Here is an 18008-nt window from a genome sequence, read left to right on the forward strand (position 1 = left end):
TTTAGGAAAACGACCAGATCCTTTCGCTCTTTTTGGGCCTTCCACCCATAAACCTTACAAACTCTTCCCCTGGCTTCCCTTCCCCCCAAGAAAACACCAATTAAAATCCAGGCAGAGATCAACTTACTCCCTACAAGACCATGCCAACACCCATGGCTTTACCAAGATATCTTCCCATATTAACTGGGGTAAATTAAGAAAAGAAGTACTTCATAGAATCTTTAGGGCGAAGGCAGAGAAAGTACCAAAAACTCCACCTGCACTTGGTTGCTTTAAAGATATCAAGCAACTGCCTCTGTGTACACAATACATCACCATTGCACACCCAGACACAATCACACACAGGTTAGTGGGAGTGGGGAGGATGAGATAAAGTAATGAATTGTATGGGGAAGCATTTCTTTAATTGATAATATTTGCTTAATGGAATTAAAACTTTCCCTTAATTTTTTTTTCTAGAAATGCATTTAAATCTATCTTAAGAATCTTAGTTGCTCTCAGACATCACTTTGCCTGGGACTTCTTATTTTTATGTCTTTGCTACCTCTTTGCTACCAGGGTTCCTCATGTGAAGCTGCCATTACAAAGCATTAAGAAGTATTGTCCCTTTGAAAAAGATTCTTTTCCATTCCTAAGCCCAGCTTGAACCATCACTTTTCCTGGAGAAAAAGAAAATCTGGGGAGTAAGTAGGAAAGCAAAGGGAATGAGACCAAGCGATTGAATGCAACTGATGAGATAAATTAGAAAGACTGAATGCAAGACTCTCTCTTAGTAGTTCTCCAGGTTTTCTTTCCTTGCAATTAGGCATTGAAGATGAGAGGGTGAAGCAAAGTGTAGGAGTGGCATTTGAGATTTTGGCTGGGAGCCTGTACCCCCTCGCCTACATTAAGATATCATATCTCTAATCCTGGGCTCAGCTGGGAATTCACTAACCTCTAACGTTTTGTTTTGTTAACAGGCACTTGTTTGCTTTCCCCCTATGCTGTAAACTAAACAGATTGTCAGCAAATCAGCCTTTATTAATGAATTAGTGAGAACCGCACCCCCCCTTCACCACCATAATATCTTTGCTCAGGATTCAAAATTTGTTAATCACCAGTGTAGAGATTTATGAGCTCTCTTATTTTCTGTTGTTTGTGCAGGTGGAGATTTAAATGACCATATCCACCACCAAGATTTATTGCAAGAGTGATTGATGTTATAAACCAGGAAAAGGACTCTTCCCACAGCATGGATGACAGAAATATCAAGTTGAAGTTGCCTTTGTCCTCATGCACAAATGATCCAGTACTGAAAAGCAGATAACATAATAATTTAATCTAAGATCCAAGACAGCATTAAGAAAACACCCAGCAGGCCTGTTAAACTTTTCCCCACTGATTCCCAAACTAGTTTTCTTTGATTTGCTCTTCCTTTCCTCAGTCTTGGTAAGACATAAAAGTTAAAGTTATTTTTAGACTAAAAGAGCTATAAATGGGCATTGGCCAATACTTTGCGAAACATGTGTGTGTGTGTGTGTGTGTGTGTGTGTGTGTGTGTGTGTGTGTAGCTACTGAGACATCTGCAAAATAATCATAAATAATTTATTCATTTTGACTCTGGAATGGGATTATAATTAAGAATCAGAACTATGGTTTTACCACATTCCAGGCTATTAAGCAGTAAAGATTTTGTTACTTGGAGCCACTCTTTTTTGAGGAAAGGGGGTGCTTGTTTTTCTGCTACACCTTAGCTGGTAGGCTGCTCAGGCTGTTTGGGGATAATAACAATCATAGTAATACATACCACTGAATAGATTTCTGCTGTCTGTCTACTTTTTCAAGATCTGCAACTTAAAGCTAAATTTCTGGCAAGGAGTAAAACTAGCTTCACACTATAAGCTGATTTTTGTGCTTAGCGATTATTATTATTACTACTACTACGACTATTATTTTTTTAGATAAGCAAGAATTAAGTCCACTTTTTGCAGTGATACTTTTAGGCTAGGAAGGGCTAGTGGGTTGATAATGAACTTTGGGGTATTTGTAAAAATTGTCTAAGAGATGGCTACCAGTTTGGGAGTAAGAAGTGAAGAAGGCTGTTATTTAGGTATCTTGATGTGAAGTCTTGAAGAAAGAAGATTGATATAAATAATACTTTTCTTCTCTTGATATTTTGTGTCTATCTCTGCTAATAACACTACAGGGCCAATGGGTGGGGGAGATGACTTATTGTTGGATTCTACTGAGAAAAGCAGTGAAGCTGTAACTTAAGCTGTGCCAATTCTCCCAAAATATAAACTATATTCTGTGAGAAGAGAAGCACTTTTAAGAAACTATATTAACTCTTTCAGAAACAAGAGAAATGCTTTAAACATTACTGTTTCAAAGCACTACATAGAAAACGTGGTTTGAAAGCATAAGGTAGTTACTAGAAGTTCTCACCATTTTTTAAGAGAACATTCATGCCCCAGAGACATCTGGCCAATTTGCTACACACTTCTAACAATTTGTTTTGCAAGAAAGTCTATCTTTGAAAGATTTCAGTGCAAAGAAAAATTTATCTCCAAAAGTTATAAAATGAAGATTAAGCATGGAATGTATCCTTGAACTTAAATCCTGGTTTATCAACTGATAAATGTTCAGGAAGTTCAAATTTGATTCCATTGTACTTGGATGGAATAATTTGCTTCCTTTTTTATGAGAAGGAAAACATTATAGGCTTCGTTTGAACTGATTTCATGTGTCATCTCATTTTTTTTCCCCAGGAAGAAAACTATATCTTTAAATTCAAATTTTAATCCTTTTCTCATACTACCCATTATTTGGCCAGGAGGCACACAGGCTGGCAAATTGGCAAAACTGTCAATTCTCACCTTTGTTTTCTTCTTCTAATTAATACCTCCAGATGTGTTATTCTTTTTATTTGATGGTAACCAGGACCACTGCAACAATGTACTGACCCATGAACATCAGCGCATCTTTCTCTGTTTGACTTAATTGTCACTATACCCTTGGTTTGTTGCTGACTGATTGGTTTCCAACTTCTGCTCATAAGCTCAATGAAATCTGACTCTATTTTTTAAATTTTAACTTTATTTTATAAAGTGAGCATTAAATTATAATGGTGCTTGCCTATTATATTTTGGCCACCAAGATGAATATAGATAGCACTAGAGAGTGAGATTGGTGGCTGCCTAGAGAGCTCAACGGTGATGCAGAGCGCTGCTGTTATCTTTACCTGGTATCATTTTGATCAATGCATCATAAACCCATTCAGTTATCAGAAGTCCTCTTGGTATTCATCATACTCTAACCTCTTCATTTCACATTTAATCCAATGAATTGTAGATCAGTTGCCACAACACTAAGATTTAAAGCTAGCGAACAACAATAGTAGAGTCTAAAGAAAGACTCACCATGATTTTTTAGATCCAAGAGATAATTTTGCCTGCCACATGCTCTGTAATGTAACTTTGAAAGCAGCCAAGCTTTGCACCTGAAGGACAGAGTTTACCTCAAGGAGCAGGTGTGCTGAAGGAAACTCAGGTAAATAGTAAGAGGTGAAAACTTTACAATGTATGCCAGAGACTTCCATGATAACAATAAAGGTTTAGAAAAACTTGCTTGAGTGATGATGTTTCTAGATTTTAATGTAAAGCCTGAGAGCAAAGCCTTCCAAGTTTTCCTAAAAAGAAAATAATCTTGTGGATTATGTGAGAGATACCTGTAAAATACTTATATGTTAAATATGGTTTATTGATGGCTTTAACACAGATGGAAGCCAACTTGCTGTAAGCCTCCTTCTTGTCAGGATAAGAGAAGGTGGGCATTAGAATCAAAATTTCCTTCTGATGATTATCTTTTTGTGATTATGTCCTTGTGGCAGGTGTTTTTAGCCTCGAGGAGCCAAGAGTCATGGACTTTAGCTCCTGAGACCAGCAGGAAAATATGGAGAATGTGAATTTTGCTTTTAGGAATATGAAATATTTCCAGGTGGTGTAATATTTTAAATAGAACTCCTGAATAATAAGCTATCAGAAATAGAAGGGGTTGAAGACAAAGGAGGCACTAAATAATCAAGAATTCTGTGCAGATTCACATAAATCATCAGTGACAATATTGCCTCTTCAACCCGTGTCCTGATTTGCCTTGTAATACTCCTACTAAGCCAGGTTGCTTTTAATTGTTTTTCCCATTTGAATAAGAAGAAGAAATGTGTAAGCAAATTTATATTCTGTTATCCCTCATTTAGTAACAAGAATCTGTAACAATTGAACCCTGAATTATATAAAAAGAGATATAATTGAGCCGCCTTGGGATATAATGGTTAGAACCCCGTCTAAGGGGATTTAAATGATGTAATTCCAGAAAGACCTTGTGAAAATAAAATTTCATCTCTACCATGAGTGCCCGATGAGCAACCCAAGGGCCACTCTTTCAATGAACAGTCCTCACATCTGTTCTCTCCATCTTCTCTGCAAAACTGGTTCAAGTCAACTAACTATTTTACTCAAATGTCAACTAAAGTCTTCTAAAGAATCTTTTTGTTTTCAGTCTTGTTTCTCTAAAGTCCATTTCCAATCGAGTGGTCCAAGTCATTCCCTTGCTTAAAATTCCTCAAAGTTTCCCAGTGTACATAATAGAAATTTAAATTCCTTATCATAGATGCATGATCCTTCACTCTGCTTACTACCCTCCAACCATACTGGCCATATCTGTGTCCCTCAGAGACACTGTGTCATTGCTGACCCCAAGACCCTTGTCCTTGTTCTCCTCCCTGTCTGGATGCTCCGATCTGGCTCTTTTCATGGTTGGGTCCTTATTTTTTCAGATCAAAGCTAAAGTGTCACCTTCCATGTAAGAACTTTCCCGAGCATCCACTTAAGAATATTTCTGTTTCATCATCATTCTTTTATTTATTAGTAATAAATAATAGTAACTAACATTTTCTAAATGTTTACCAAAAACTAAGCACTGTCTTAAGTACTTTCCAGATTAACTCATTTAGTTTTAATAACAACTTTATAGATAAGAAAACTGAGGCACAGAGAAATTAAGAATGTATTTAATTCACAAAGTTGGTATTTTAGTTATCTACTGCTGTGGAATAGCCCAAATTGATCACTTAAGTTATTATTGTTTCTCTTGGTTCTGCAGGTTGACTGGGTGACTGGGCTCAACTGGGTGGTTCTCATGTGGGGTCTCTCATGTTGCAGTTAGAAAGCATTTGGAGCAGGAATCATCTGGTCTTGATTAGGCTGAACATAACAGGTGACTTCATTCGCCCAAGTTTTCATGTGGAATAGCTAGAAGAGCTAAGGCCTGGCCAGGCCTCTCTCTCCATACAGCCTTTCCACATAGTTTCTTGAGCCTGGCAGTCTCAGATAGTTGAACTTCTTACATGGTAGCTGGCCTCCTTTTGAGTGAACATGCCACTAGACCCCGCTGGAAGCTAGAGTCTTCTTAAGACTTAGTCTTGGAAGTCACACAGTATCACTTTGGCCTCATCCAATTGGTCAAAAGCAAGTCATGGGGCTGGCCCAGATTCAAGGGGAAAGGCCTATACAAGAGCATGAATACCCGGGGGTATGGTTCAGTGGGGGAGGGGGTCATCCTTAGAGGCTGATTACTGCAGTGACTAAATGGCAGAGTTTGCGTTTAAACCCAGACAATCTGACTCTAGAGCCCTCACTAGACTACCTCATTAGACTACTGTTACTGTTCTGAAATTATTTTGTTTAATTGTGTTTACTTTGTTATTGTCCCTCTGCCATTCTTCTTCTTCCCTCACTTCATCAGTACAAGGACTTTGTGTGCCTGGCATAGTTGTATGACCAGAGCTTAGAGCTTGGCTGATATATAATATGTACTTAAGAAATAGTTGTTGAATGAATAGATGTTCTAGACCATTCATTTATGTTGACTGAATGGATGTTTTGAGCATGTGGAAGGTATACTACACACCATAAAATATGCACACTATTTAGAGTACTAACACAACTCTAAAATACAGTGGCTCAGACAAGCCACAAATTTACTTCTCTCTTACAGACAGACCTACGCAGGTGGTCCAGGGTGGATGGGTGACTCTCCTCTACAAAGACATCCAGGGACTCAGGTTTCCTCTATCTCGTTACTTGGTCATCCTTTCTGAGGTGCTTTCACATACATAGGTGAAATGAGCTTACCCTTATTAGCCCTCAAGAAAGGGGAAAAAGAGGCTGGAGGGCAAGCAAAATTTTTTATAATAAAGGAATTTAGAAGTTATAAATATAATTTTTGCTCCCATACTATTGGCCTCTTTAGCTTCAAAGAAAGTTTAGAATGATAGTCTCTAAATATACTCTACTAAAACTCAGAATTGGGGGGCGTCTATTAGTAAAAAGAAGGGAGCCAATTCAGTCTCTGTCAGTATATTTGTCGCATAAAGATAAAGTTAACTGTATATAAAGTAGAATATTTTGTTCGATTCTGATAGAAAATGCAGATCATAAGTTTTCTATGAAGCTTATAATTAGTTCAAATCAAGTACCAGTGGTCTTCATTTTTTATTTGGAGCTCAAAAATAGTTGAAATATATTTAACAACCTACCCCTGACTAAATATCAGAGAACATTCATCAATGTGAGCCATTCCAACTAATGTTGTCATTAACTTAAGCTTGGTACAATGGCTTAATAAAGTTACTATTTTTGAGGACTGAACAATAAAAATGTGCAGGTTGCTAAGGCTATTGACTATCATTGGCCCTCACTAAAGCCCTCTAAGTTGCTTGTTTAATTTCTATCGACCTGATCATGCAGCAGGTATAGTTATAAGGGTTTAGAGCAAGTAGAAAGTGTTTTTAAAAAATAATTTCATTTTTCTGTTATACTTTAAAGATTTGATAGTAGTCTACGGTCTTAGCTCGAGCTGCAATAGTAAAATACCATTGACTGGGTGGCTTAAACAACAGACATTTATTTTCTCACAGTTCTAAAGGTTGGAAGTCAGAGATCAGAGTACTAATGTGGTTGGTTGCTGGTAGGAACTCATTTCCTGGCTTACAGATGGCTGCCTTTCTACTGTGTCCTCATGTGGCCTTCCCTCTACTTATGGCGAGAGAGAGAATCAGACAAAACTTCTTTAAGGCCACTAGTTCTGTTGTATCCCACTCTTACGATGCCATTTAATCTTAATTACCTTTTAAAAGCCCCATCTCCGAGTACCGTCACATTGGGGGTTAGGGCTTCGACATGAATGGAGTAGAAAGAACCACACAAATCAGTCCATAACATTTATCTTTATAAACTATAACTGGAAAAATGTAGGGGTTTTTTTGAAATTTATTATTATTTTTGGCTTTCAACCTATGTAGGATATGCCTAGGATCCTTTGTCATTTGAGAGTTTACTGTACTTCAGTGTCATTATACCAATGACAATGATAACAATAAGAACAACAAACCTCAGGCTTTGTTTGTCTTGGTTTCTTTTTTGAGGAAGCATTAAGATGAAGAACTTTAAATCTAGATTCATGGTCAATGACAAGGAAGGTCATCTGATACTTATTCTTAAAATTTGCAAAGAGCAATCAATCCTCCTAGAGAGAAAGAAGGGACATTCTTTAGTTAGAAGCTCTAAATCAATTCTAATGAACCCATTAGTAGAATAATTTAGGAATTCTTCATTCTATACATTTGAATATATCGTACAGCTCCCATGTAGGAATAGACACAGATTAAATCAATTCAGTAATAAAATTAGGCAAACTTTTTTGGGTTACTCTACAGACAAAACAAACAGTTGATTGACTGTACTGGGGTCCTTTCAACTGGTTACTCTGACATATTTTAGATAAAGCCAGTATTATTTTCAGCTAGAATGTTAGGCAGATACTAAATTGTCTGTCACATACATAAGTTTTTCTCTTTTAAGCCCTTTGCAAAACTGACCATAACGAGACAGTCTTCCCAGGAAGGGTGGAATATAGCACTTCTTAAATTAATTTGGGCAGAAAAGTGAATTAGATGTCGGATGAAAAAAGTAATGCTAACATCCTATTAAATTATAAAACCTGAAAATTCTTAATAAAATTATGATTTTTATTCTTGTGTTTTTCTTTTAAGTTATTGTGGCATAGTAGAGTACCAAGGGACTGGGTCCAAGTTCTGCTTATACAACTAATTACTTGTGTGAACTTGGACAAGTTCCTTAACTTAGCTTCGTTGCATCTCATTGTCCTCCTGTCTAAAATACTGACAACAGGGCTGAGTTCTCACAGCATTTTGGGTGTGTGTTAATTGAGATGATATATGTAAAGTGATTTAGTTTAGTGTTTAACATACTTAACATATAAATAAACACTTCTAAGTGCTTAACTATAATTACATGTGCTTAACTAAATATGTGATTTAGTTTAGTGCTTAACATGTAAGTAAACACAAATATTGGTGGTGGTTGTTGTGACTGTTATCACTGTGGCCTTTTTTAATAATAGAATTCCACTCCTCCCACCATTTTCCTTTTGGGCTAGGGTTAAGATGATCAAAAATATAAGACTTTTAACAACCATAAAGAAACAACTTTCCTAAAAAGTAAGTCCTAAAAAAGTGTGAGGTAAGAGGAACAATTTCAATAACATCTACAATCCTATCATTTGGGATGAAAATCAGCTCATGTCTCAGTCACAGAATTAAAAATTTATTCAGTCTTAAGTTGTAACTACTTTAAGTGTTAATCTTCACTCTCTGATGATTTAAATGATTGATTTATTAACAATCATCCTTTTTTTCTTACAAATTAAATTTATGAAGTCCACACTATGGTAAAATAAAGATATAGCACATTTCGTAAGGACCTCACAGTAGGGGACTGATATCACTAAGTATTTGACCCTGGAGATAAAAATCACAACTTTCTTTGCCATGCAAGTAACTACACTTAAAACAAGAACAAAAACAAAAGCAAAACTATCACCAAAGATTAAAATACAGATACAACTATTTTTATTTGGGATATTTATTATAAAATTAGTGCTGGGTTAGCATCTCTTTTGAATTTTTTGTGGTTTTAAAAAGTGATGGAATTCTTTGAATAAGTGATATTCTCACTGTGGAAGAAAGAGATGCTTGATCAAATAGATACCTATTTTTTAAATTTCTTTTGGTTCTTTTGGTTGGTGTTATTCTACACATACCCTGAAAGGTCAGAATATACTCTCCTTTAAAGATGTTAAAACAAATCTTTAACAGATGACATGAACATGATACAACCAATGAAAATTTGTTCTGGGCACAGGCAAACATCTATATTGTTTGGTCATTTGGTGACAGTAGGAAATAGTGAGGACCTGCGTCCACTCCAGCCAGCTGCTCTGCTCATACAACCAGTTCACTACTCAACGAGAGACAGTTAACTCTGATTTCTGCTCTTTATCATGATGTACCAAAACCTGGAAGTATAGAACATTTTATTCTTAACATTGACAAAAACGAATTAAGAAAAGAATGAATATCTGTTTCTTGTAAAGAGCCATTAATTGTAAAATTGAAAATAGGTAAATCAATTAGTTACAAACATAGTTACAAATGAGAGAAAAGTGTGTTTGAATCCAGGATTTCATTGTTAGAATAAAAGTTTGCAAAACATTAATTTAAGGATCTTCTAAAAGTAAGAGAACAGGTATTTATTTTGATATTTACCTATAATTATGACTTTTATGATAATCTGTTAAAATTATTATTCAGTACAATGTGTTTGATTAGATACTAATCTCAGTGACCTTTGGGACTGATTCCTACAACTTTAACATGGGAATAAAAGTATATTTCTATTCTTTACTTGCAAGGTATTGTCAGGGCAAGGGTCCTTTGTTTGCACTACTGGATTGTAAGAATTATGAAATGCCTCAGTGGTCTAGATAGGACAGGTGCCCATCCCACAATGAACTGTCTGGCTTCTAAAAATTTACATTTAAATGCTTTACACTCTTTTGGAAAATATTAGTCCAGCACATGACCATGATGGTTTGAAGATAGGGTAGGGATAGCAAGCAAACATTTTTCTTCCACAGTTCTCTTTTTATTATGGTGTCTTTGGTGAGATATGAGAGCTAACTTAGGTCCTGAATAGCAACTTACACTAACAGAAATCCACTGAATTGGTGAAGGAAATGCTAAAAGGTGACCTTCATGAAAAATTCTCTAGGTGAACTACTATCGCTAAATTTTTTTTGTGATGTTGGTTCAGATGTGCTCTTTTGAAAAAAAAAATAAAGGTGACATATAAAAAAAATCACATTGTATTAGATTTCCATTTTTGATACTAGAAGTGTTATTGATACATATCATGCAAAACTAGTTAAAAAATAATATTATCTTAAAGCCTCTATAGATATTTTTAATCTTTCAACAATCAAAAAATGTCATATAGGAATAAAACATTCTCTCTCACATCCTAGAATACTCATAAATTTTTAAATCAAGTGGCAAATGTCTATTTTTAAAAAAATATTCAGAGTGCCATAGAAACTCAGACCTGTTGAGAAACTAAATATCTGTGACTAGATTCTTCTTTCTAATGTAAAAGAAAATTGTAAGATGACGGAGTTTGCTGCCATCTTATAAATACCCAACTTTGGCCGTTGGGTATTTATAAGATGGCAGCAAACTCCGTCATCTTACAATTTTCTGTACAGAGAAAAGGGAGAGTGATGTCTTTTTCTGACTGCTGTTTCTAGAAATGTTAAACTCTACACTAACATGTTTTACTTACATTGTTTCTATATAAGCAAAACCATTAGAGTAATTTTCATCATTAAGATAATCCATGACAATTTTTTTCTTCTGAAATGTAAAGATAACAGAGACAAAACTGGTGTTTTGGAAATGAGCTTAAATTATCTAAACAATTACCTTTCTTCTCTGCTCCACACATATTATTATAACTTAAAAAAATTTTTAAAAAGTATTTTAGCTTTCTTTTTTTATATTTTAGCTCTGGATCTGGTCCATATTGAGGTAAAAATGCTCTGTTTCATTTAGAATTATATCCAAAAGAGTGGGATCGACTTGGCCAAGCCACCCTTTTCTTTTTGGCTTTCTGTTGCTGGCTTCCTTTGAAGCATGTCTGGGGCACGATGTTCTCCTTTAATTAACAATTATCCCTTCACAAACCAAGCTCAACTGAGAGTTGAAAATTTGTGGAAACAAAAAACTTCAATGTCTCTGGTCAAAAGAACAAAGGTTTAAAAAAGAACAGGCAAGACATAAGTTATAATGAGCGCTGTAGGTAACTCTATAGTGTAAGTAGCTATTGACCTGTCCACTGAGTTAGTGAAACCTCTCCCGGAGCTGCAGGAAGGAAAATAAAGTGTTAGTAGAAGTTTCCTGTAATCCTTCCTCATCATGACATAGGATCCCTTGGGAAATCTGCTGCTGTTTTAGGATTTTTCTCCTATGGAGTGGTGGTTATCTTTCTAATGCAGTATTTTGGCCCCTTAGCACGTAATCCAATTCACTCGGATATCATCTGCATGAGCAGGTCATCTTCTGCTGTCCTTTCTCTCCCACTCTAGTTTTACTTTAAAATGGACACATTAAACTGTTTATGTAAATGGCACAATTTAGCAGACTTTAAGCTGTTTCTTCAAAAGTCCAAACAGCTTACAGGATGCATTAACTAACTGAAATCAAACAACAACGAAAAAAATCAGATTTAGTATTTTAAAGACATTATGGCAGACAGCATTTTAATTTTTAGCAGTTTATTGAAGCATGATTTATATATCACGTAATTCAATAAATGTAGTAAATTTGTAGAATTGTGCAGCCTTTATAATTCAATAAATGTAGTAAATTTGTAGAATTGTGCAGCCATCACTACCATCCAATTTTAGACCATTTCCACGATTCCAAAAAGTTCCCTCTTGCTGATTTGCTGTTAATCTTCACTCCTGCCCCCAGCCCCAGGCAATCATTGATCTGTTTTCTGCGTCTATAAGTTTGTCTTTTCTAGACCTATTATATAAATTACAAATTATCGAATATGTTATCTTTTGCATCTTCCTTCTTTCACTTAGCATAATGTTTTGAGGTTCATCTGTATTATTGCATATATTAGCATTTTGTTCCTTTTAATTGGTGAGTGATATTTTTGCATTTTAATTTTTAACCAGGTCTTTGGCATAATATGGAAATGCAGACCCAACTAAAGGACAGAAATTTGATTTCAGTATTAACAATTATATTTTAAGTGTTTTAAAGAAAAACAACAAGATAAGTACTTACTGTTCACTTTTTTTTCTTTTCTTTTTTTTCGCTTCTGGAACTGCAATGGAGTATGATAACTAAAATAATTAGAGGACTTTTCCTCATAGTTTTTTTGGAAAATTTCCCCATAGTTCTTCATAGTTCTTACCTATGTTTTTTATGAAGACACCACTGCAATTTGTTCTGGAAGGGCTATAACAAATGGAATTAGCAGCTTTTCCTTTATATCAACAATTCCTGAGAAAGAAATAATGTTCCTGCCATGATCTTTTCATACAGACACTGGCTGAGATATATTTTTCCTATACATAGTCCTCCAGATTATATTAGGAATGAAGAAAGAGGGAAAAAATGTATAAAATACAAGATAGCAAACAAGGGCTTAATATTATACAAGAAAATTACATGAACTACATCTATACTTAACATTAGAGATAAATCATAGGAACATAATGTTGAATGAAATATCAAGCCATAGAAGACTACATATAGTATGAATGTGTGTGTTTATATATATATATATGTGTGTGTGTGTGTTTATTTATATATATAATTAAACCATATGTGTGACGAAACATATATACATATATACATATAATGAAACTATATAGAAACATAGGGAATGTTGAACGCAAAGTTCAGAATAGTGGTCTTATCCTGGAGTACTAGGGGGATGTGACTGGAGGAGCATAAAAATGGATTCACTGGTGTTGGCAATGTTTTAGTTTTATGTTGAATGGTGGTTCTAGGTGTTTGCCTGGTCCATTTGGGCTGTTATAACAGAACATCATAGACTGAGTGGCTTATAAACAACTGAAATTTATTTTGTACAGTAGAGACTGGGAAGTCCAAGATCAAGGTGTCAGCAGATTCTGTGTCTGATGAGGACTCGCTTCTTGGTTCACAGAAGATGGTCTTTTTACTGTGTCCTCACGTAGTGGAAAGGGCCAAGGAGCTCTGTAGAGTCTCTTTTATAAGGGCACTAATCTCATTTATGAGGGCTCTACCCTCACGACCTAATCACCTCCCAAAGGCATCACATCCAAATATCATCATATTGGGAATTAGCTTTCAACACATGAATTTTGGGGGGAAACATTCAGTCTATAACAATATTTTTTTATTACTATGTTTCATAACATATATATTGCAAATATTTCTTTTGCGTGGATCAAATATTATATAATTATATCACATGACATAAACCATAAAACAAGCTTGATACAACCACACAAGTTGTAGGAAGCCTTAACTTATGTCCTCTCAAATAATGTAGATTTCTATTTCTAAAAAAGCCATTCTTTTACAGTACTGAATATTTCAAATGTTAACATTCAAAAGAAAATCTACTGTCTCCTCTCCAGAAGTCAGGAAGAACTACCTGTGATAACTAAAGTGAGGCCAAACAAGTTTTTACTCACTGGACTAAATATCTTTGGGGTTCACTACTTTAGCCTTTGGGATTGATTATCCAGTCTTCTTCTCATTCACCTTTTGGGACTTTTCACTACTCATTAAGCACCTCCATTAGAGAGGAGGGAAAGAAAGAGAAGGAGAGGAGGTGAAATTCAAAACGCCTGATGTTATTTCAGTGTTGGTTAGCAAGCTGTGCTGGTAAGGGCTGTGGGACAGACACTGAAATTAATGGCCGTACTAAATATTTTTTTGGTTGTCTTGAGATTCACTGTAAGGTGTCCTTTCTTACATTATTTAGATAGAGTTCCAAATAGGAATAGACCTTTTGGATGGGTTCTGCATCAAGTGACAGAAAACCCATTGTGATTTCATCAGCGAAGGGGATTTATTGGCTTCTACAGTGAAAAGTTCAAGGATATACGGTAGTAGTTGGTTCAGCACATTAGGGTTTAGCACTTACATTCATCATTAGAACTCAGCCCACGTTTCACCTCTGCCTTCTGCTGGGTTGGATTCTGTATCAGGCTCCAGATGGAATCAGAACTGCTGCCTGAAGGTCCAGACATACCTCCTCCCACATCTAACCTTGGTGGAAAAAGAGGAAATGTTCTTCCACAAATCCAGCAAAAGGTCTCATGGCAGCTCAGTGGCTCTGACAGGCTCACTGGGTACTGCACGGACTTAACCCTGAAAAGTCTGTGGTTACCTGTTCTCGTTAGTCTTTCCCCAAGGCACAGATAACAATCTTGAGAGGATCATACCTGTGATCCCCACTTTCACCTATTCTGATCCTTGTAATCAAGATTGTTTCCTCACCACTATTCTGAACTTGCTCTTTTAAGGCTACTATTAGATTTCTGATGATAAAAACAATGGCTTTTCCTTTGGTTGTCATCCTTTTGTCATCCTTTTTGGTTTCTTCCAACAGCATTGGTTGCTGGCTTATTATTGGTTTAATATAAAAATTACATATAGTTTAACATTGTACCCAAGTAGTGCATAAGTATAGTTTTGTTGTAAAGCTTCAAACAGATCAAAAGTTTCCTAATCAAAATATGAAAGTATAATTTCACACTTTTCTCTAGCCCTCTTCTCTAGTGTAGTGGTCAACCTGAAAGTTCACCAAATACTATATATTATGTATATCTAGCTATTAATCAATCAATTTCGATATGCAGATATGTGCATGAATATGTATCTTATGTATATATCATGCCATGCTTTTTACTTTCCTCTTACATATTTGGAATCACACACTATATATATTTCTGTGACTTACTTATAAATTTAACTATATGACTCAAATTTTTCCATAGTAGCAAGCATAGATCTGCCTCATTTCAGAGGCTGGTGTCACTGAACCATAATTTCCTCATTCGCTGATTGATAGGCATTTAGGTTAATACCTTTTCGTTGTTGTTATTTCAAATAATGATACATCATTTTCTCTGTATATATTTAATTTTTTTCTTTTTGTTTGGATTCTGGGACACTACTTACTTAATGCTGTCTTCACTTTATCTTTGGTCATGTATTTTATCTTCACTCTGTCTTCTTCTTACACAGATCATGTAAATGCAGACATTTCTCAAGGTTCTGCTGCTGGTTTTCTTATTTGTTCCCTTTAGATTTAATGATCACATCCATTTTCAAGTCTTTCTTATAATTTCTATACATATGGTTCACCAATTAGATCTTTGCTCTGGATTTAATTCCTAAAGGTTAGGGATGGATTTTCACATGGCCCTTGGTCATTTTCTTATGAATATGTCTTACAGACACAGCATGTCCACAGTTAAGCTCTTTACTTTCTCCTTCAGACAAACTTTTCTGTGTCAACACTGGTGATCGATGAGAAGGAAGAATTGGGATTACAGTGAACCAGACTTTTCAAAGGCTTCCAGTCTGATCAAACTAGTCCAGACCCAAGTTAGGCAAAAGGATGCAAATAAGGTTTTATAATGATGATAAAGCAAAACCTTAAAAAAAAAACCCTAAAATACAAGCATCAAATAGAGAAAATAAGGTTGTGAGAGATCTAAATTTATCTGTCAGAGCCTATATTCTTTCCAAAAATTATGGTGGTCTCAATCTAGCCATCAAAAGAAGTATAATCAGATCATCTTTGGTTAGGCTTCAAGTCATCTTGGATGGCGTAAACAGACACTATGCCCCATACAGTTGATCAGTTGGTCAATAACCCAAATTAACCTTGGCTGGTCTGAGAAAAGACACTTTCTTCTCTGAGTCTTGTAATATTATTGTAAGAGGGCTGATATTCAGCTGATAAGTATAGTGATGGCTATACAGTGGTTAAAATTAAAATATTTCCATTCAGTTTGATAAATACTCTAACTTTGCCACATTCCTCCTCAATCCTCCCTTGTACTTCTACAGATCTCTCCTGACTTAGCTGCTAAAGAGTTTATACCTGGGACACCTGAAATGGCAGGAGGGTGGGGGAGCTTCCGAGCTTGCTTCAGTACTGTAGGCATTCAGTTGGGCTTGGTCAACAGTAAAAGTTGTTAATATTTTGAATATTGTCTGTCCAGAACCTGGAAAATTACTTTAAAAATGAGAATAAGTATAGAAATGATGAAGGGGCAAATTTAAATTTAAGGTATTAATGCATTTTAATCCATTTAAGTTTAGTGAGAAGTTTTATAATTATTGTGATCATTTGTGTGACTTGTTTGAAGTGTTTACATATATCTAATGTATTAGATTTGTGATTTCAATTAAATGTGAGAATTTCAATAAAGTATAATTTAAAATCAGTGAAACGGTTAAAAATTTTTGTTAAATTACAGGTTTTGATGATTAGTTTTATAATAGTGTTTGCTTTTAATAAAACCGTAAAATCAATAAACTGATCAATGTACAAAGTACAGACAACAGGGATTATTCCTGTCCAAGCAGTACTCTCCTTAAATGTATAAAATTATGCTGTCAACGCCTGTAACAACCCATGCCTGTTGTCCATCCTTCAGGCTTCTTTTTTCATTAGGCAAATGTTTATTAGAATCTTTCATGTGCCAACTAACATACAAAGCCCTGAAGACTTTACTATTCACATACCTCTTGTTCATCTTCATCTCTATTTTATTCATTAGGTTGGAATGTAAGCTGTTTAGTTAGCCACAGCATACTGTTTAGGACACCAGGCTGTACTTGCAAACTGAAAATCAGCAGCTAAAATGTTGGATGGGCTTTTTTTTTTCCCTCTCCTTTTGTGTCACGCACATTTTGAACTTAGGCATTTATCTAACTTAAGCTATTTTATAGATTTAAATTTGTGCTCCAAATAAAAGAATTGAGTTTGTTGACTATCAGATGGACAGGTTTTAAGCAGAAAGCATTCCTTAATTTATTTTGGCCCCTGTCTTCTTTCAGTGAACTGGCCGCTGGAGAGAAATGGGTACCTATGAAGGCAGAATAGCACAGTTAGGTTTGGAGTCAGATATAAATGAAAATTTAATTTCTGGAAAATGTGATATTTCGGATCCATGAAAAAATACATTCCTTAATAAACTATGTTAGGACAAATAAGCTATATCTCTATTTCACTACTCGAACCCTAATAAGTTTTAAATGGACAAAAGAGTTAAAAGTAAAAAATAAATCTATAAAACTACTAGAAGAAAAGTGAGAAACTTTAAAAAAAATAGAGTGTGTTTATGCGTGTGTGTGTGTGTATGAAAGGGGCTTTCCAAGAAAACTAAAACCTGAAAGCCATGAAAGAAAAGACTGATAAATGTGCTTATGTATACATTTTAAATATAAACAAAATCAAAAGACAGGTTTCGAATAAGAAAAATATTTAAAAACATGATAGAAAAGGGACCCATTTTTTAAAAACTGATTAAGAATGACACAAACCAATATGAACAAAGCAAACAATTTAAATAGCAACATGGACAGATGATATGAAAAGGAAGACTTTCCATCGTATAATGTTTTTGTATTTTAAAATTTATATATATGTACATAATAAAACTCGAACAAAAAGGTAGAATACCACTGTCCTGTGATAAACCACTGTCACATATATCTTCCCAAACCTTTACAATGAATATATTTTTTACAAAAAATAAATTATATTTTATAACAATCCATTTTGTTATCTTACGTTAACATTTTTTAAATGACATAATTAAATGGCAAAATGAGTTTTCATGTTGTATATATTTGTTTCCAGGTTTTTTTTTTGTTATCATGAATGTTCTTTAAGTAAAATCTTTGCACATATCCTTAATTCTTTCCATTGAATAAATTCACCAAGGTAGAATTACTAGGTTAAAAGGTACAATCTTTAAAATGTCTTTTGGACATTCTTAGGTTGTTCTAATTTACACATTCT

This window comes from Pteropus medius, unplaced genomic scaffold (genome assembly GCF_902729225.1).
Source record: "Pteropus medius unplaced genomic scaffold, Ma_sr-lr_union100, whole genome shotgun sequence".
NCBI lineage: Eukaryota > Metazoa > Chordata > Mammalia > Chiroptera > Pteropodidae > Pteropus > Pteropus medius.